Genomic DNA, 21,512 nt, shown 5'->3' with positions numbered 1-21,512 from the left:
TTTATATATATATATATATATATATATAAAAACTAATATTCAATATTGAAATCTCAAATCTATAATATTCTTTCATTACAATATACCCTTTTATTCAAGAATATATATTTATTTTTAGAACTGTATACATTTTTTTTTCTTTATATATACGGTTTGTATAAGGCAGCAGCATATACACCTAATTCCCTCATTTACATTCTATTGCAACTGCCACATGCCTTGTCATCTTCAGTTTTTTTTTTCTTGCTGTCGCGCATAAAAAAGAATAGAAAAAAGCCTATAAGATATACCAAATATCTGCACTAAATATCTAAAAGCCGAATCTTTGGCTAAATTTTAATTATTAGTTCGCAATAAATAGGTCAGCCATCTTTAGTCCAATTTAGTTATCATGGTCTAGCCTGAAGAAATAAGATTTTACACGCAGTTACAGAAAAATAGCCAAATTTCATAAATTTTAATATATTTTTTATTATAAATGTTTTATTTGTAAATTGGATTCTTTCCTTCTTTCTCTTCCTCTATCCAGATTCATTCTAGTGGCATTATTATAATATATATTATATATACGCACATTATTCTTTCTGTAAACATTTAACAATTTGATATTTAAACTTTAATCACATAAATTTTTAAAGGATACATTCTGACAAATTTATCACCAACACACACACAGGCCAGCCATAATATTTGAGTAGAAACTGTTGGTTGACAGATATCACAAGCAAAATATACGACTTACACCCGAAAACCACAACAATGTTTGCTGATGTCAAAAGTTTCTGCAGCTATAACGGATCTTAAGTGAGAGCAATGTGGGAAGAAAGTTGTGTAATCCCAACCAATAAACTCGGCTTTAACATTGCTCTGGCAGTTGACAAGATACTACCTTTTCTCACTATTGCGGGGTTATTGCCAGATAAATAATACGGGTTTGGCCTATTTAGAAACTATTTTATTAAGAATATATTTCTTCATCCAAACTGTTACTAGATAATTAAAAATATCTAGAACTTTTTTACCTGTGAGTTGCAATAAAAATCATTGCTTTCCACAGGTAAAAACTTAAGCTTGGATATCGTTTTATTACTTCTGTTACAGGAGTTACACTTAGATTTATTATAAAATAAAAGAAATTCTACACTTTTATAGAACATTAATATATAAAAATTACAGTTTTTTTACTACTTAATTGCATAATTGTTTAGGTATTTATACAGTATAAGCGGTACACTTTTTAAAATTGTATTTATATTACTTTTACGCACCAGAAATTTTTATATTTGCACACACAGAAGATATAGAAGCCCTAAAAGATTTTATTTAAATAACTTCATTGATAATAAAAGCTATAGCTTGACTTCAATCAAAAATTTCTTTCCAGAACTTCAGATCTGTTAAACGGTTTCACTCTAATAAAAAAAAAGTGGAATTCTGGTCTTCTTCTATACAGAAAGATTACTTTGTATTCTAAATCTCTAGTTGCCACCGTTGCTTTATCATAGAAAACTCCATTACAGAATTCTCCAAGAGTAACGACAGCATACATTTTCTCCAATACTAGCTGCACCTTACCTATGATGATTTTCTTGACAATGTTCTTCCAACGTCATCTGTCTCCAAGAGCAGTGATTTTATCACATAAGGACTAGAGGGGAAAAAATTCAATAAAGATGGTCTATAGGGGGTTAGAGGGGTTGCAAAAGTAACTTCTATCGAAGGGTTTTTTCCTCTTTTTTTTCTTTTTTATTGATTTGTGCATCTTTCTGACAAGTTATCCTGGATGACAACACCTAAGACCTTCACATAATTGTCAAGATTCTGTTTCCTAATGTGTTTCCTATCTGCTTTTATTATTTTTAATGGATTATAAAGTTTGATTCATCATCAAATGAGAGTTTTTTTCTTATTCCTTCAGCCAAAATATAGTTTCGTTTACTGCTTAGTGTTTTTTCCTAATTTAACGAATGATCTCATGTAAATAATAATTCTATGAGAATATAATTACTCTTTCAATATCTCGATAGAGACAAAAATTCTAAACTTATTCTTGCATTAAAAATATTAGCTAAGAGCTGATGCATGTGTAGAAATTCAGTCTGTTTAATATCTTGTGAAGTCAAAAAAATATGAAGAAAAGTATTGATTAATGATGAAAAAATTATCAGAAATTCTGTAAGAGAGAAATATTCAAAGAATTTCTTACGTAGACAGAATAAATTAGAAGTAAAAATGTTGTAATCTTGCGAAAGATCGAAATTCTTAAAGTTACATACGATAATTTTAGTTCTTAAAGATGCTATTGCTAAATTTAATAAGAAAAAGAAAATAATTGAATAATGCAAAATGGAATTTTGTAATAATAAAATAAATAGGATCAATTTTTAATCAATGGGATTTGAATTTATAGGAAATTTATGGAATTTATTGTAAGTTGTTAGTCAAAATCCATTGAATATCATCCTTTTAACCTGAAATGGTTGACAAAGTAGCAACGACAAGTGACAAAATCAATTGAGAGAAAATCTTGTATAAAAATTTTGAAAGAAATATATAAATTTTACATTTTGCCAGAAAAAAATCTTACATAAGATTTGGATAAACGATAAAAATAATAAAAAACAAAAATGAATCCAATATGAAGAAAATATAAAATCCTCTTTACGCAACGCATCACAATCTCCAGAAGTTTGTCACGTCTTACGTAAAAATGATTATTTTTAAATTAAGGAACCTTCAAAAATTGAAAAAGAATTAAGAAATCGAACAATTTTCTTAGATTACATTCGAATTTCTACTATGAATATATATTTATTTTTAGAACTGTATACATTTTTTTTTCTTTATATATACGGTTTGTATAAGGCAGCAGCATATACACCTAATTCCCTCATTTACATTCTATTGCAACTGCCACATGCCTTGTCATCTTCAGTTTTTTTTTTCTTGCTGTCGCGCATAAAAAAGAATAGAAAAAAGCCTATAAGATATACCAAATATCTGCACTAAATATCTAAAAGCCGAATCTTTGGCTAAATTTTAATTATTAGTTCGCAATAAATAGGTCAGCCATCTTTAGTCCAATTTAGTTATCATGGTCTAGCCTGAAGAAATTAAGATTTTACACGCAGTTACAGAAAAATAGCCAAATTTCATAAATTTTAATATATTTTTTTTTTCCTTTTTTGACAACAATGGAAGTCATCAATAATGTTTTTATTTGTGTTGAACTATTACCGAATTATTTACTGGACTAATACAGATTTTAAGAGAAAACAAAGATTGTGAATGTAGTAAGGAAGCTTTATTCTCGTGCTCCCACTCCTATGTATTGTAGGTATCCTATTATGTATCTATTGTAAGGTAGGTGCTCTTTCATGAATTCTTCTGGCATTTTCTTCCATTCAAGATCTATGTATTCTTTTATTGTAAGTATGTTTTTATTTTCTTTTCTTTATTCTTTGCATTTATTTTTGCGTATTATCACTTTTTCCTTCTCTTCCACAACATTCTTTACTGTTTCACTTTTTCCAAAGGTAGAATTCNATAAAAATAATAAAAAACAAAAATGAATCCAATATGAAGAAAATATAAAATCCTCTTTACGCGACGCATCACAATCTCCAGAAGTTTGTCACGTCTTACGTAAAAATGATCATTTTTAAATTAAGGAACCTTTAAAAATTGAAAAAGAATTAAGAAATCGAACAATTTTCTTAGATTACATTCGAATTTCTACTATAAAAATTAAAAATCATTTAAAATTTAGACGATTCAAGAGGTATATTCCCCGTTAAAGCAAAAGGGAAAAAAGAAGAAAGATCCCTAATCCAGGAGGAAAGTTTTTGAAAGGAAACCCAAACCTATGAAGAAAAATTTAACTAGGGAAGTTAGAATCTAGTCACGTTTACTTTTATCCAAGCAGATGATTTGATGGATAATGACTACGACGAAGAAACCTCTCTCTCTAGCTGCAAGTCGAGAAAGAAAATGAATTTGGCTTCTTGTTCGTTGCTTAATGTTAGAATATGTGGTTAACTATAGAAAGAAATTGGGGAAAAGACGAAAGCCTTATTCTGTAGGGTTGCAGCACATCAGTCACGAGTTGTCGACTTGTTGACGTGTCCCAGATAGAAAAGAAATGGGAAGTGCAGTGTTTGTGGCGGTCAAGTTCCTCTTGTATTTATTGGCGGTTGTATAGAAGTCTTTCAACTGCTTTTTAATCTTAGCAACGGATGTAGTATGTCAATGTTAGCTGTGTGTATGAAAGGATTTTCCTCGATTCAAGAAGAGTTTAAAGGTTTTATCTGGACTGCAGAAGTGTTTTCCTTTATACTCTATCATCAAAATTTTATTCCACTATTTTAAGTATATATATATATTTTTCTCCTCTTAGATAAACTTATGTTTGATGGATAAAATTGATTTATTATTCAGTAAAATAATTATTTAACTCCTTTTTTAGAAGAGTTTATGTTATCATTTAGTGACAAAAAGCCAGATAATATAATATTTATTTTTTTAATATTATAAACTTCTTGAAGATAAATATTTTGTTTGTGGAAAGTTTTAATGTAATTTCCTAACCGAATTTTTGCTTTTGTTAAAAAAATATTTGGAAATATTAAATTGGATACACAAAGATATTTATATAAATCAAATTTTCAATTTTATTTGTTTAATGTGATATGTTAAGTTTTCAACGTTTCCTTTATATTTACCAATTTTTCCTTAAACTTAATTTAAATTATTAATACGAATGAAAATTTATTTATTTAAATTTTATCCAAACGAAATTTATAATTAGATTGACGAGTAAAAAAACGAAAGAAAGAGAAAATTTTTCTTAATCAAATTTACTTCAAAATTTCATTTTGTTAATTAGAATAAATGTAATTGTATATGTGGAATTTTTCTTAGAAATGGTTTTAAATTAATAAAAAGACGGATTTATTATAGGAAAGAATAGCATTTGGCTTAGAATTTGGAAGAGAATTTTGATTTTATTCTCTAATGTCTCTATAATATTAGGTAATTTTTATTTTTTATTTTTAAATGTACTTTTGTTAACATGTGCCTTTCGTAGTTGAATTCATTCTTGAAAAGCATTATTAAATTGTTTATTTTATTTTATTACAGAATTAAAAACCGCCTTCTGGAAACTGGTTACTTAGTTTCTGAGTTTTTTTAATTATATTTTAATTATATTTTTAATTATATTTTATAATCATTACAGAAAGTTTTATCATTGTCGCGCCTCATTTCTATAAGCCAACCCGAAAACTGGGTTTGTGTCATCAGTTTTAATAGTTTTGTGCTCATTATATAAGGGTGCTCACTCGTGGTCGGGTGGATAACATCACTGAACACTGGTAGTCGTGGGTTCGTGCGTTGAGTTTTCACGCGAGAACCCACGACTGACGTGTCTAACACCTAAATAGGCACGTGTTTCCTATAGAAGGCATCCCCTTTGGCAAATGGTCTAATTATTGCATGGCTTTATCTCGTCGATCCAGTTTGTTTTACAATGAAAAATGAATTAAAAATTATAACACAATAATAAATAAAGCGCTGGTTAAATAAAAGTCTAGAGAGGGACGACCACATTCATTGTTATCACCTCGATTCATGTCTGTGTTTACTATGCATATTTTTAATTTTTATTAACGTTTTGATTGAGTAGTAAGTTTGATAAATAAAGTTTGATAGAGTAGAGTTTCTAGCATTATTCAAATAAATAATCATAAATATGTAAATAAAATATGTTTAAAATATCAAAAATTATCATTCTATTCTACAATTTACTCTATAAATATTCTTAACTTTAAATAATAAATAATTCAAACTTGACTTTTCATAAAATTTTTCTCATTTTAAACACGATATTTTTAATATTTTATACAGTTCCTTTTGATCCTCTAAAGCTTAATTTTACAGCAAAATAACAGTAATTTATTGAACTAATTACCATTTATTTATGTTATATTTCCATATTAACTTAATTAAAATACATTAATACAGTAAAACCTGTTGAAAACGGAAACCTGCCAAACCGAAAAAATATTTGATATCGTACGAGTCCGGTTTACACAGGTTTCACTATACATAAATGTTTTATGTACAGTAAAACCTGTTGAAAACGGAAACCTGCCAAACCGAAAAAAATATTTGATATCGTACGAGTCCGGTTTACACAGGTTTCACTATACATACATATTAATATTCACTATTTTATTTGTAAATAAAATACAATAAAACCTGTGTAAAGAGGACTCGTACGGTCCAGTTTGGTAGGTTCCCGTTTTAAACAGGTTTTTTTTAACACAGAAAATCGCTTCCTTTAGGCAAGTTTTCTTTTTATTAAAGTTACGTTTTGAACAGGTTTTACTGTATATGTGTATAATGAAACCTGTGTAAACCGGACTCGTACGGTACCGAATTTTTTTTTCCCCGATTTGGCTGATGTCCATTTTGAACAGGTTTTATGGTATATGTATATATCATTTCTCTGTAACATAAATATCTTTATTTTTATGTTAATCAGATTATAATTAAATGCAATTTTTCTGTTTAAATATTTGATATAATGAATCCAATTGAGTGATCAGAAATTCATATATTCAAAAAAAATCATCCTCATTCCAAGTTGAATTAAAATACAATTATTCTTTAGAATTGAGCCATTAAGTAGGATAAGTAATGAAAAAAGTAATAATAATAAAAAAAGGAACATTAACAGAGATAATTATTCTCTCCCTTTAAATAAATATAGAATTTTTGGAATTTTAAAGAAACGTGAGAAGAGTTATTTAGGGAAAAAAAGGGGGGAGAGAAAATTGATTGAGGTCAGAGGTCAAACAATTACAACTTAACTAGATTCTTGATCAAATTTGACTGTTAAATGACCATAATATATTGTTTTAATTTATTAATTAGTGAGTTAAATGCAAAATTAAAGTCGAATAAAGGTGAATTCCAACTTGAGAAATGTCCAAAAATATTTTCCATATTTTATTTTAAATTTAGAATAGTCTAGGAGAACAGAAATGGCCCACAGTGGGAGTCAAACCTGCAACCTCTGCTTACCGTGCGGTGTGCCGACCAGTTACACCATCCGGACCTCAGCGATTCCTCCCTTCCAGACACATTTAAGTTTTAGATATAACCATCCAACGGTTACCTACACTGCATGGGGATTTTCTAATTAATATCTGTGGCATAATTTTGCCCAATTAATTTGACAGACAGTTGATGATTATTAATACATTGGGTTCTTAGGATGTTTATATCCATAAAATAATATTAGATAATATACAGAGTGGTAAAACTACTTTGTATATTATCTATTATTATTTTATGCGATTTCCAAACTACTAAAATATATAAACCCTTCACAAATCAAAAAGTGTTTTTGGAGCCTCACACTATATAGTCAGATTATTCATGGTCTCATGCAGTAGTTATAGAACTATGAATAGTCAGCACTTACCTAACACACCAAGCCAAAAGTTTGTTTCAGTCTACAAGTTGAATTCCTATTAGCTATGCATATGAATGACTAACATACATACATGGGCATCAATCCTTCAGGAATAGAGAGAAAATACCCACACAGTATTTTTGTACCAGAAAATTGTCCCCCTCCCAAGATGTTTAGACATTTTCACTTTATGCTATACTACAAAAATCAAAAGCAGATATAAATATATTGTCACAACAAATACATCTTATTTTTTGTATCCTCTCAAATCCAAACTATGTAAAGTTTTTCTTACTTATGGTCATTGGCCCGACTCCCCGAAATACGAGGCAGGATTTGAAAATCCAGGGATTTGTCGTATAGTTCTGTGCCTCGAAGAGCTTAAAACCACCACGAATGGACTCACGTAAACATCATAAAATGTCTGGATATGTGGAAAAATGGACAATATTACATTCTCCACGATGATGCACCTGCATGTCAATCTGTAATGGTCACAGAATTTCTTGCCAGAAATGGCACAGATGTGCTTCCACATACCATCTATTCACCCAACTTAATTATTTTAAAGATTTGGTGCATCAGTGTTTTAAACTATTCGAGGCAAGGACCTACATGCCAAGTACTCAAATCATATCTGGTATTACAAACAAATTTTGATGTGTAAGGACAAATGTAGATTTTTGGAGGAAACTGAATGTGCATTACGACAAAAGCAACTTGTATATATACTAACTGTATTCATGATAATGTTTTTTTTAATGAAACTTGGGATTATAACAACATGTTTTTAGAATAATAAACTCATATTACTAGATACTTTCTCAATCTTGTGCAGACATCTGTTTGGGAAATGGTGTTCTAACTAAAAATCTTACATACCTAACATATTAAATATTAAAATTTAAATTTCAAATATGTTCGATTTCAATATCATTCATTACTTTTATATCTTAGTCTGATCACTCTGATTATTAACATAGTTGTCACATTCCTATTTTGATAAATATCAATCAATTAATTTGTTCATTTTGTCCAATAATCATATATTAATTAAAAAGTAAAACTGTACCTGAAAAGTAAAATAAATCCGTAAGTTTCAATAATCATCCCGACGATAGGCCAGCCAAAAAGTACGATAAATATTCCGCCGAAGAAACATATGGAACCTTTGATTTTGTGCCGCTGAAAAAAGAATCGGAATGTCCTCTCGAGTCCGATGACGAACGCCAAACCGGCGAGAAACAGAATCTATTACAAATTAAAATAAAATATGGCTATGGAAAATATTTTAAAACAATTTTATATAATATAATAATAAATATATGAAATTACATTAAATTTATCAATTAAAATTATAATTGTGGATGTGTCCATAGAGAGGTAAATCATCATCATAGAGTTTGAGATGCCTATTTAGAGTTATGCAACTAGTAACATATGTGAGGTAACATATCACATGGAACAAATCCACTTGGAGAGACTATTCCCTTAACAACTTGAGATGGCATCTACTGTGCAAAGTTGAGAGATATGTAATCACTAGACAGCAAATTTTAGGCAAATGCCTNAAATTAATTATTATTATTTTTAAATTTCAATAAAATTCTTAAATATTATTTTTGTCTTGTTATAAATTAACTACGATTTATTTAAGCTTTAATAAATTTAAAGTGGAAGAAGTTTTAAAGGTGAAAAATCTCACTTAAATAAGGAATTTTGAAAAAAATTTAAAAAGTGAAAATTTATGTATTTTCATTTCATTTTTATGTTTTTATCAAGAGAGTACGGAATAAAGTATAAAAATAAATTTAGTATGATCCCAGAGAGAAAAGTACTGTAATAGAGAGTCTGTTTTGATTTGACGTCAGAAATGTTATACACACAAAATAAAAAAATAAAAAAATATATATAAAAATAAAAAAATAAAAGGTCTCTTCCATCCTTACTGCTTACAGTAGATTGCTCAGAGAAAAAACGGCGATTCAGCACTTCTTTGTTTCATTTGGATTTCTAGAAAGATAGATTCATCTTATCCAAAGCACACATCTTTACCATATCTGACGTCAAGAATAAGAGGAGGAGGGGAAAGAGAGGGAAAAAAACAAACTTTAAGAAACTTTCTAGAACTTTTCTAGTGTTAAATTTGAATATATTAAGGTTTTTTCCCTTATATGTAGATTAACCTGTTAATTTCGTGGATTGTTCCCTTAAGAATCGTTAAAGAAGAGAATTTTTCAAATTATCCACTTCTGTCTGGTGGAAAGTTATAATAAATCCGTTATTTATATATATTTAGAAATTTGTGGTAAAATTCTGTATCATTTTAAATTTATGAATGAAAGAAAGTTTGTTAATAGAATAAGATATTTATGAGATTATCTTAGATGGAGTTTCAACTCCGGAGTAATTTTTTAAAAGGTGTAATAAGGGGAGGAGGGAGAAAAAATTAATTTTTATCTGTGGATGTGTCGTCTCTTGTAGAAAAGTAATTACATTCTTATACATATTGAATGGTTGGAGAGAAAAATAAAAAAAGGTAAAAAGAAAACAAAGGAAGTGGCACACATGATGCTATTGCATTCCTAAGAGTTTGGTTACGCTACAGGCTAAAGTGTTTCAGTGCATCGTCAACAATCCGTTTGGAAAATATTTTTATCCGAATGCCAATTGGTAAAACTTTCATATGTTGTTGCCACTTCAAAGGTTGGCATTCTTAACATGACAATCTGTCATATTTCTTCTCGGTAGGGAATGCCCCGGGTTTTTGAAACAAAAATATTGGTTTTTTTTCTTCTTCCCCTGATATACAGGGAGAAATAACAGGTTAAAAATTATTTTGTTTTTATTTCTGAATTTTTTTTTTTGTTTACAAGTCAAAAATTACTTACCTTTCGAAGAGAAGAACATTCTTGAAAGTAAATAAGAAACAACAATCTTTAGATAAGTTCAAAATAGTTATAAGGCCCCCGTTCTGGGTTGAAGATCTTCTCGAGAGGAAGAAATCCTTTACAAGTAACTCTCGAGATATATCCGACTATATATATATATATTTCTTTCGTCTTTTGAGTCAAAATAAAGATTAAAAAAATTAAGAACAACGCGCTTAAATAGTACAGTAACATTTTAGTTAAATAAATAAACTAGCGAGTTGATAACTTTTACAACGATAAGGAAAGCCAAGAAGCGTCTTATAAATCAAATAATTAGTCTAGTTTAAGAGCAGAAGTTTGATGAAGTTAGAAAAAAAGATAAAATCGACGGTGATAAAACGCTAGAAAAGTAATGAGATCTTGATCTTTGTAGATCAAGTAAGCTAAGAGCAATTAATACTTTTATACTTTTCAATTAAAGACGGGAAGGACCGACACGTTTTCGAAAGTTTTCTAAAAATAAATTTTCATAACAAAGTAACCTCATCGTAATTACTCGAATAATATGATAAATGTAAAACTACAATAAAGTAAACCCATTCATCAAAACGTTTAAAACATCACAACAAATCATCCCTTATTACTGCAATAGCATTATGAATGCATCTAAGCGAATAATTAAGGATGATTTGTTACCTGTATAAGCATATCACTCTACTGAAATTTTAGAGGGAAGGAAATGAATTTTAAGAAATTTACTCTGGTAATAAAATGTTCTTGACAATGCACTCGCAATCAAGAGCGATCACATGGATGCTGAACTTCACTTTATTGTTCTCCTTCGATTGGGATAAGTTCCTCCTTTTTTTTTCTTTTTCCCCCCTCCTTCTCATCTGATTCAGTTGTATAGAAAGGAGAGTTAGGTGATGATTCAGGTAGAGGATACGTTATTAATGACGGAGGGAGGGAAAGACTGATGTTGCTGCCTGGGGAAATTGAAGTAATGGGCTAGAAGAGTATTGACGAGAGTAAAATGTCAAATAGACCTTTTCAATTAAGTTAAATTTCGACTAGATTTAAAGTTGATTAATTTTAATTTGGAATCAACACCGTCTTGTCTTTGCTCTATTAGTTTCGAAGAAGAAAAGTTGTAAAAGGTAAACCTGGTAGACCTAGGCCTATCAATAACATATAGAGTTATTGCAACTTTTAATACGTCTTAAATTAAGCATAATTTAGTTTTAATGATCATTTTTACATTGTTTAACTCAAAAATTATAAGTATAATAGGAGTTTTTACATTTAAAACAATCGATTCTTTAATTTTCCAATGAGCATAAACGGTGAGGAGAGTTACATCATCTCACATCTTCCTTATCTTTAATTTAATCAGCTTAAAATTTATATAAAAATATAATATGCGCAGTCTCACAGAAGATCTCTGTTAAAATATTTTTAAAATGCTTATATTTTACTTTCTATAAAATAATTTTGAACTTTTCCAGATTGGTCGGAACGAGATGCTAATTTATGATCAGTTTAAGCATTTACAGAGGCAGAATAATTTGTGCGTAATATACAGAAAATCGTTTCTAATTCGCTTATGACGATAATATATTTTTTAATTTATAGAAAAATGTTTTTGTTTTCTTATCTTCTTCCGTGTTTATTTATATTAAAATATAAGTTTGCATCGGAGAATTTGAAAATTATTAATATATACGTTCTCTAGAAATCCATTTTTGTCTATAAACATTTTAATCTTTTTAACTTTTAAATATATATTTTTTATTTATGAAAGTATTTTATAAATTATATTATAAATCTCTACAGAAATGTGAAATATATATGATTTTTGTCTAATTAAAAATGCTTCCTGTTTAAATTTTTAAAATTATTAAAACTTGTAAGAATTATTGTCTCTATTTACCAGTTTCTAAATTAATTATCTAATTAATTTATTATAATAACTGTAAATTAGCTTTTAGTGTTATTGAAAATTTCCGTGTATTTAATATGCGTTTACATCATAAAAAACGTCGTGCGAAAGGAAAAATGTCAATGGAAAAAATACAGTAGANTTTTATTTCTTTTTTTTATCATTTTCTTTTCACAGCTTGTCTATGTTTGCTACCTTATTAACAAGAGCAGTAATTTTAGAATAATGGACAAAATAAATGGCTACGAAGTTTGACTGTACTTAAGGATGGTAAATGATATAAACTTTAATGGCTACCAAAATTTATAAAAGCTAACACCTATTCATTTTGAATATTTTAAAATAATGATTGTGAATTGTTTCATATGGACGAAGCAATAAAAGTAATTTGTCACGTGAAGAAAAGGAAGAAGAAGGGGAAAAAATTGCATTTTCCATTCAGCACTTATCGTTCATTCACGTGTAAAGAGTTGTAACTAAACTTCATTCATTCAAAAAAATAAATTGAATACACTTTCTAAATGTTTTATATTATCATATTAAGATTAGAATTCTGATAATTCAAACTCATAAATTTTTATTTAATTATTTAAATTTTAAATTTAAAAAAATAGTAATAAATAAGTAAATACAATATTTTTTTCCATCCCCTCTTGAAACTTTTACAAAGTATTAGTCAATGATTCATGTTTCTTATCTGAATCTTTTCCATCCTTCATCTGTTTGACAGAATTTGTTTCCTTCAAAAATTGCTTTGTTTTCCTGTGAAACTAAACCTTTTTTATGTTTAAATAATAATTTACATGCAGAGCAGATAAGCTGGTATGATTTTAAATATGAAAAACGAGATAGTTATTGATGGATAATATTTTTTGAAATGGAAAGAAAATATTTTCTGATATTTATAAACTTTCTATTATTTAGAAAAGCATGAAATGAATAAATAAATATGTTTCTTCGTCAAAATAACCTTCAGTTTATTCAGACGTGATGCACTTTATTTAGGTTTTTATATTTTTCATTAAACGTTCGAACCATTCGATCTCAATCAACTAGGGACTTCGATTAGATTCTAAGATAAAGGATCTCTGTCTTAACTTTTTTTAACTCCTAAATTAGGTAATACTCATAGAATTTCACGCAATAAAATAATTTAAGATGCGTTCTTTCCGTATTTTTATCAAATAGTTTCAAACTGAGCTAACTAAAAACGGGATAAAACTATACTCTAAACATTATTACTCAAGTTTTATACGATGTTTCTAAGTAAACATTTATAAAAACCCACTTCAATAAACAGCTTTACTTACATGTGTTAGCGTTTAGAAAATATTTCCGACAAGAATTATCTTCTATCCATTTTACAGGTTGAGAATATCGAAAAGTAAAACACCAACTACTAGATCTATCACTTCAAATTCTCCTTATAAAAGAAGCTAAAGGATAAAAAAATAAAATAAAAAATAAGCACGATAAATCGCCTAACGTATACGTGTTGGTGCATTTATGACACTTATAACTTCTCGTATATTGCCAGAACGTGAAAAATACCGCCAGCTATTGATAAAAAGAAAAAAAGAGTTGAATAAACGTCGACAGTTAATTCAAAAAATTTAGTAATAAAAATAAAAAAATATATAGAAATAATTCATCAACTGGAATAGAGTCGAAAGGAAATAAATTCTGTATAATTTAATAAAATTTTAAATAAATTCTACGAATCTATATTGAATTATGCTGATAGGACGGACGATATTGCATAATTAGAATGAATTATTGAAGCACGAAACGTTTTTACACACTTCCTAATCGCCTCTTTTTCCCAGAGACAAGATAAAATGTCACATGGCCTGTTAAGACCAAACGATTATTCCCGTTAGTCCCAAAGGACTTCAACTATCCTCTGTGTCCTACTTGATTTATGGTAGAGTTGAGACCCAATGTGCAGACCTATTTCTTTCTTTTCCTACATATATGATAGTTTCTTGCCCCCTTCTATTGTCTGCACGTCTACAATACTCACTTGTCAAGAAAGTTTTGCTTGCTTAGCAACAATTCTCTGCTACTTAACGTTTGTGTTTAACGTTTTGCTTATTAATTAATTAATTGAAACCGATCCGCTCGTTGATTTAACTTTGTTTACATAATCTCTAAGGTCGCTTTCAGATAGTTTATGTTATTTATGTAAGAATTCGTCATGCAAACGTATAATAAATGCTTTCTATGAGTTAAGTAGAGTGTGATAATAAGCGATAAAGTTGATTTAAATAGTTTTAAATGGTTAAAAATTTTTAAAAATTCTATGCAAATCGAAGTTCGTAGAGTTGTATTTTACTACGTAAATGCAGACGAAGTATTTTAGTTCTGTGTATTTCACGCAAGACACGATAAAGTTTAGAAAAATTATGTTGCTTATTAGGAATAAATTAAGTAAATTTCAGTTTATTTGAATGAAAAATTGCAAAATATTTTTAGATACAGCACCTTGTTTACTCCTAAACTATGATATTTAAATTACTGTTATTGTTACGTGGTAATTATCCATTCATAAATACTAATAAAAGTTTAATAAAAAAACAGATTTAGTGATTTGAAATTTGTTTATTTTTATATAAAAGTTGTACGATAAAAAGTTTTTTTTATAATATTAGTAAACGTAATATCGGGTTTTAAAAGACGATCAAAACAATGTATAAAATTGGGCGGAGACAGTTTGCATTTTTACTTCACGCTGCGATAATATACATTTTATTATTTAGTGGAACACAAAAATTGTGCAAAAAGTTCTTTTGTTTTTTTTCTTTATTTTTAGCAATTGCACAAAAGAAAATCTCAACCATAAAAAGAAGCAGGAGATGAAACAAAAGTTTTCCAAACGGAGGGAAACCTTGTACAATTTTTCAAAAATCTAAGCATGTTTTCCTTCGTTTGTTAACAAAAATAAATCAAAAAATGTGTCGAATATTTACGAACCAGTTGTGTTTTTTTTTCCTTTTTTTTAAGGGGAAAAAATAACTACTTCCATCAACTTAAAATAATGGTTGGTTTGCGTGGTATAAATTCTTCTCAATACTCCACGGTAAATGATGTTCTCCTTCTCCTTCCTCACAATTTTCAAAAAAAAAGAATAAATATGAAAATAAAAATAAATTCCAACACAACTCGTTTAATTTCGGTTATGTAAAAATAAATGAATAGACGAGTTCAAGAGAGCGTGCAATAAAAGCGTCAAGTAAAAGCGTATATATATTTGCGCGACAATTGCGTTAAGTATTACCTCATCCTCTCCTCCTGCTATAAAAAAAATAAAAAAAAGAGTAAATTTTATATTTAAAGATTTAAATCGCATTAACAGTCAAAATATTTGTCTAAAATATTAAAAATCATCTTTCTTTCTGCCATGGACACGTAAAATTTCTCATAGATGCACACCACATGAGTCGATTATTTGCAGAATTTTAGGAATTTTTTAAGAATATCTTTTACCACTTTAAAATATTTTGATGAAGAAAAGTAACCTCGAAAGTATAAATCAAGTAAAAATCCCGAAAAAGTTTCCATCTTGACAATTCCAATTTATTTTGGATAAAAGATAGCATTTCTTAAATCCATAATAAGATTTATCAGGCGGATATATTTCATATGTTTGTACATATATAACGTTTTTTTAAAACTTGAAACGTTAAAAATCAAATAGAATAATTCATTATATCATTTTTGACATATTTCGTTATAAAATTTTAGAAAGGAAGGAAGAAAATTCTAGTGTAGTACCTCTTTCTATCCCTCTCTTCAGCAATTTGTTCCGACCATTTACTGTAAAGTATTTTGGACTGTTACTCGACTCTAAATAGTGATGGTCCTTCTTTAGACAATAAAATTTTTTGGCCAGTACACTAAGTAGTCCTACTCTTCTGATCGATACTTTATTATATATTTTTTTTCTCGTTTTGAAAGGTTGGTATGTCTGCAGAACCATTATTTAGTGGATATGTGGAAGAGGTTTCTTTGACGAGCAGTCCCTGGGGTATAAAGTGTTATTGGTCATATACAAGTTTTGATTTTTGTCTTGAATCTTTTTTCAAAAGTGTAACTTGTCTACTGAGTTGTGTGTTCTAGTTACGTTTACTTAGCTTTAGTTTACATCATTATGGAGAATGATTAAGAAAATTGATAAATGTGTACTATAAAATGTTTTAAATAAAATATATATTGCTAAAATGATAAAGAAAAGAAACTCAGTAGAGATACATTTGCTGAAAATTTTGATCAATAAAGATAGCTTTGATGTTAGTCAAGATGAAGTGTTATGGCCATTAAGGTATCATTTTTTTGTTATTGCCATATATTTTGATTCGTATAAAGAATATTTGGCCATAGAAGACGATAAAATAGAGCATATTTTAAATGTTAGAAAGTAATTTATAATTGGCACTAAAGGTAAAAAAAGAAAAAAATGTTAAAAAATGTATCCATCTCCAACGCGTTTGAGAAATCTCCATCGTATCTTTTATAAGGAGCAATACATTGTTTACGTCAAAAGTTTATGTAGAAATACTTTTATTGTTCAAAATTAATGCATCATACGGGTGCAATATAAATAATGCTTCTTGAATTTCTCAATACGAGGTAAATTTAAGAGAAAAAATCTGAAATGCACTATAACTTTCACTTTCTCTGAAAAACATGCCGAAGTGAAAAGTTAAATTAACCTATCTGTTTGGAAAATTGCAAAATAATCTACCATTCATATTCCATATAAAGTAGAAGGTAAATCACTGCTTCTGTCTTTACATATCCTGTCATCTTAAAGTGGCTATAAATTATTAGATATAGCGAAAAGACATTGCAGTTGAGTCGAATGTGAGAAACAAATGAATGATTTATGATCCAGGAAAGAAATTTGTCATTCACTTTTCTAGGAAAAAAAATATATAAAAAATATAAAAAAATAAAATAAAAAGTTGCCGAACTGACGAGATTCAATGAAAAAGGTGGGACAGTTAGAATTTCAGAATTTTTTAAGGAAAATGAAATGCGAGATATCCTAAAATAATAGGAAAAAAAATCCTTGTGGTGGGGAAGGTTCTAATATCCGAAAAAAAAGACAATGAGACGATTCGAATATATTGCAGACGTCGTCAAGTTCTTTGTTTGGATACGGAGTTTCGTGCTGCAAATGCAAAATACCTGTATTCCCTGCATAACAAAACAGCTTGAATCTGTGTGCTTAAGTTCTTGGAATGGTGGATGCGGATTCTGTCTTCTCACGTACGTTTTGGAACGGGAATTAAAAAAAATAAAGGCATCCACAAGAAGGTTTTTCTCTTATCCTCATCCTGGTGATGTTTATCAATGCGCGCCTCTTCTTATACTTTACGGATAACTCAAGAAAAATGGAGTGGTCGCTTGTAATAAATGATATGGCATGTGCAAGGTGCTTGGTTACTGTACCCTTATGCCGTTTTGGTAAAATCGAAATGCCAATTTGGTAAGTGGGTGAGTGAAAAGTTAGTGGATAGAAAAGTTGAAGAAAAAATGTCGAAATCGGAAGGAATTTCACTTTTATTTTTCAAAATATATTTAGACATATTTTATAGAAAAAATATTTTATTTTATTACCGTTTATGTATTTTACGATTATTAAATTATTCTGTTTAAAATATATTTTTTAATAATTGCACAAATTGAACTCGATAAGTTTACTATAATGTGCTAATTTCTATCTCTTCATCTCTAAGACTTAAGCAAACCCCATAATCTAACATTTGTTAGGGTGATGATTAGGTATGATGATAAGTTCTATATTGATATTCATGTCTTTTTAAGAACTTCTTGTTCTTTGAAGTGTAGTGATTTATAGCATAAAATGTGAAATTTAATACTGTAATATAATTTTTTATAAATTTAAAATTATTGGATAATAATTTATTTATTTTTAAAATAAATATAAAGTGAAATTATTTTATTCGATATAAATTTTTATTTTAATTTATATTATTTCTTTACTTGTTTTTGTTAAAACTAATTTAGAATTATTTTCCAGTGAATAATTAAAAAAATATATATATATTATATGTGGCTATTCGAGAATATATAAGTTTATTGTTTATGCTTGTTGAAAATTCGCTAGTTTTTCATATAATAAAAATTCCCATAGCAACTTAACTAATTTTTGAACGAAATTATAAACATCAAAACTTGAAATTAATTTTCTTAATATATAAAATTCTTAAAGAAAAATAAAAATAATTCTTATTGATAAAGTAGATATAATAATAAAGAAAAATGAAAATTAGATAAAGAATGGTAATTTTTATCAGTGTAAAGTTGGTAGAAATTGAAGATAGTACATGTCCCAAATGTTCTAGTTTCTTCTTTATGTTACAATAATACTATCAAATAATGTCTGCAATGCAAAGAGGTAATATTCGAAACAGTTTCTGACTTTGGTTGTTCTCTTCAGAGCAATGAAGTGATGATAACTACTCCTTTCTCATTGGACCCTCTATAACGACTTCTACCGTCCAGTAATTAGAAGTGTGGACCGTAAAAGCACCCAAGAGACTAATCACATTTGCGACACTCGGAATACAATTGCAGTTAGTTGAAATGTTCATTTTTTTTATTTTTCTCGCTAGTTTGTGCAGTGATTTTTTTTATATAGGGGGATTAATAAACAATGTGGAGTATTCCTGAATCTCCTGTGCCATTTAGATGATGAGTTCATTAACGAAACTAGTCTCTTTAGTAAATTTTAGTTTCCGTGGTGATGAAGAGTAGCAGCGATTTTACTTTTAAATTTGATATTTTTCTGATAAAGATGAAAAAAAATGTGGTTCGTTATACTCCAATTATTAAAATACGAATCTTGTAAATTATGCTATTTTTGAATATTTTCCGTAAAGATAAGTGTATGAAATTCAAGCTGTAGCCATTTTAATTTATTATTGTTTTATTATTAGAATTTTTAAAATGACAATTTCGTTCTTTCGATAGATTTTTGAGATTTTCTTTTTCTTTTTATTTCGTTTGAAAGATGATAAAAACGAACAAAAAATATTCTTAAAAATATTCATTTTTAAGAACAGAAATATTGCGATTTATAAAAGAGCAAACCCTTTATAAAAACAGTGTAATTATTATACTAATAGTAAAAATATGCTAAGATAAATAAGATATATATTTCTTGTCTTTGGTAATCTGTGGTCGCATGTTTATATAAGGTGTTGGTTTTTTTGTTCTTTTATTTCTTTTTTTTATCATTTTCTTTTCACAGCTTGTAAAAGAAACAAGGTTTGTATAAGCCAAAGGGTGAGAAAATCCACCAGATGTTAGTGGAATGTATTCCGGTTTCTTACCACAAATGGAAACAAAACAAAATACTTGTTCAAAACCAGAGACATTAAGAGAATGATCTTTAAGAATATCATTTTGCTCGAAGGAGGTTCACTCATTAAAAAAAATTATTTTAAAATTTATCATTATAAAATATATAAACTTAATTAACTTTTAAACTGCTATTTTCAATTTTTCCCCTCGTCTAGATTTTTTTCAATTGTATTATCTAAGTTAAGACAAAAGTAAATTATTGTGACGTTGATGATCTTCGTTGAATTATTCAGCGAATTTAATTACTGAAGAAAAAGAACTAAATGGTTTAATGCATTTATTCCAAAAAAATCGTTGTATGGTGAAGTAATGACAAACATTAAGTTATTTCTGTTGCATTTATCAATAAAATTTATATATATACAAAAGGTTAACGTTCACTTCACTGAATTTGCTTGAAATTTACACTATTAAATTTTTTTTTCCTTTTTATTTAAAGGAAGAATAGATTAATTGGTGCGAATTTTGCATCGAATATTGGAAAAGTTGTAATCTTTGGGGACAGCTAAATTAATTTTTACCCTTCGGGAGGGTTGGGGTTTTTTTTCATCACAGTAACCGATGGGGTTAGAATTTTTGCATATTCTCTAGGGAGAGTTGGTTGCTTCAAAATGTGCATAATTATATATTTTATAATGATTAACGATTAGATTTTATCGTTAACTCGTACATTTAATTACATATATGAAGTTTGAAATAATATTTTAATTTTTATTTATAAACTGATGGAGAAAAAGAAGAAAAATTGATGCGTCAAATATACATGATAGTCTTGTATAGTCTAATTAAAATGCATTAATATAAAAGATAAAAATTATATAATACGACATGGAATTGTAAAACAAGATTAAAAATTTGTGTGTAAAAATATTTTCGAGAATTGGACCCACGAAACAAAAAACAATCCATCCCCTTATAATATCGATTATCGGTTTTAAATATCATCAAGATCGTATTCCTATTGGAGATTGAGTACGATAATTGATAATCAGATTACAGAATAATTGGAAAATATCGAAATTTCTAAAGAAAGAAAGAAAGGGGGAAGAAAGGAAGAAAAAATAGAGCGGTGTTACCTCATCGATCCGCTAGTAGCAATTGGAGTTTGTTGGAATCAAAGCAAAAACCCGTTATTCAAATGACAAAAGAGGAAACAAAACATTTTCCAGTATAATTTCTCACCGATATCTTTTTATCGTCGAGACTATTTTCATTTATGGGTCTTGTTCCATCTACTAACATAGAATTTACAGCAATATATCATCTACTGAAAATGGATATCCATATTAGATGCGGTCTATTTCCTTCTATTTTGAGTAGTAGCTCACCTATCGTATTTTCTACCTTGCTGAGCATGTGTTTGATAACTACGAACTACCTGCCACCTTTTATGGGCATCGTTATACTGTTATTTGAATAACTGAGCGCAAAATTTTCATCTCATATTTTCCACTCTATTAGATTCCCTTTCACACCAACTGCACTTCTTCTATTGGGTTTGCAGACCTTTAAGTTCAAATTTCAACTCGGAAAGATATGTACTCCACTCCTATTTTTTTACCAAGAAAAATTCGTATAAAAATACTCCATAAAAGTAATTGGTCTTTAAGTCCCACGACCTCATTAAAATATGTTATACGATGAATTAAAATTACAAAGTTTTTATCTTATTAAAATCTCAATAATAATTAAACGTAAATAATTTTAATTAAAATATAAAAAAGCGTATAAATTTAAATTAATTATTTTTCAGTAAAATTAGTAAAAAATTATAATTTTTTAATAAAAAAGTAAATTTATAATAATAAAAACATTAAATTTAATAATT

The 21,512-nt window shown here is 28.1% G+C and overlaps 1 long non-coding RNA gene across 1 annotated transcript; it reads left to right on the top strand.

Moving 5' to 3' along the window:
• Positions 1–3,236: 3,236 nt before the first annotated feature.
• LOC111642488 lies at positions 3,237–11,962 on the top strand. Its single transcript, XR_002759556.1, has 3 exons — positions 3,237–3,428; positions 4,960–5,031; positions 11,859–11,962. It is a non-coding gene; the product is annotated as an uncharacterized LOC111642488 (long non-coding RNA).
• The last annotated feature ends 9,550 nt before the right edge of the window (positions 11,963–21,512 follow it).

This window comes from Centruroides sculpturatus, unplaced genomic scaffold, assembly GCF_000671375.1.
Source record: "Centruroides sculpturatus isolate CEXI.00-Female unplaced genomic scaffold, Cexi_2.0 scaffold191, whole genome shotgun sequence".
Classification (NCBI taxonomy): domain Eukaryota; kingdom Metazoa; phylum Arthropoda; class Arachnida; order Scorpiones; family Buthidae; genus Centruroides; species Centruroides sculpturatus.
The sequence above is the reverse complement of the archived record's forward strand: the minus strand, read 5'-3'. Positions and strand labels throughout refer to the sequence as shown.